Source organism: Poecilia reticulata, linkage group LG17 (assembly GCF_000633615.1).
Source record: "Poecilia reticulata strain Guanapo linkage group LG17, Guppy_female_1.0+MT, whole genome shotgun sequence".
Classification (NCBI taxonomy): Eukaryota; Metazoa; Chordata; class Actinopteri; order Cyprinodontiformes; family Poeciliidae; genus Poecilia; species Poecilia reticulata.
In genome coordinates this window covers 6,022,140-6,022,777 of record NC_024347.1, presented here as the reverse complement: position 1 = coordinate 6,022,777, position 638 = coordinate 6,022,140, and positions in this window count along the sequence as shown.

Below are 638 nucleotides of genomic sequence, written 5' to 3'. Positions count from 1 at the left end.
AAATGTTACACTGAAATGGCAAGGCAAGTTTATTTGTATAACACATTTTCACCAACAAGGCAATTCAAAGTGCTTTGGTTAAATGAACAAAAAAGTTATATATTTTTTAATGGTAAAAACAGATTTATAAGTCGTTATTGTGCCAGAACAGAAATGCATACAATGTCCTATTCCTACATTTATTTGGTCAAGTGTTTAATGTTTTCCTCGTCTAGAAATTTTCTGTACGGAAGACTATTAGGGCCACTGAAAAAGAAATCTGACGTGTATTTTGAGAAAAACCTTAGAAAAGAAGAAGTTACAATTCACACCTTTTCCCCCTCTCAAAATAAAATAAGTCTGAATTTGATGGAATAAGTCACTTTCTTGTCTTTTAGCTAAGTTTGCTAAAAGCACACTTTTAGCAAAAGTGTGCTTCTAAGTATCAAATGAAACTTTGTTTTGTGGCAAACATTTAATATTTTTAGAACATTCTAATTTGTGTATATATATTTTTAAATGGTCTGGCAAGAAAGAAAAAATGTAGTTGGGGGCCAAACTAAGTTATTCAGAGGGCCTTGTATGGCCCACTGGTCACAGGTTGGAACCCCCTGTTTTAAACGTCTGGTTCGACGCAGCTGATTTTAATGAATGGCTTG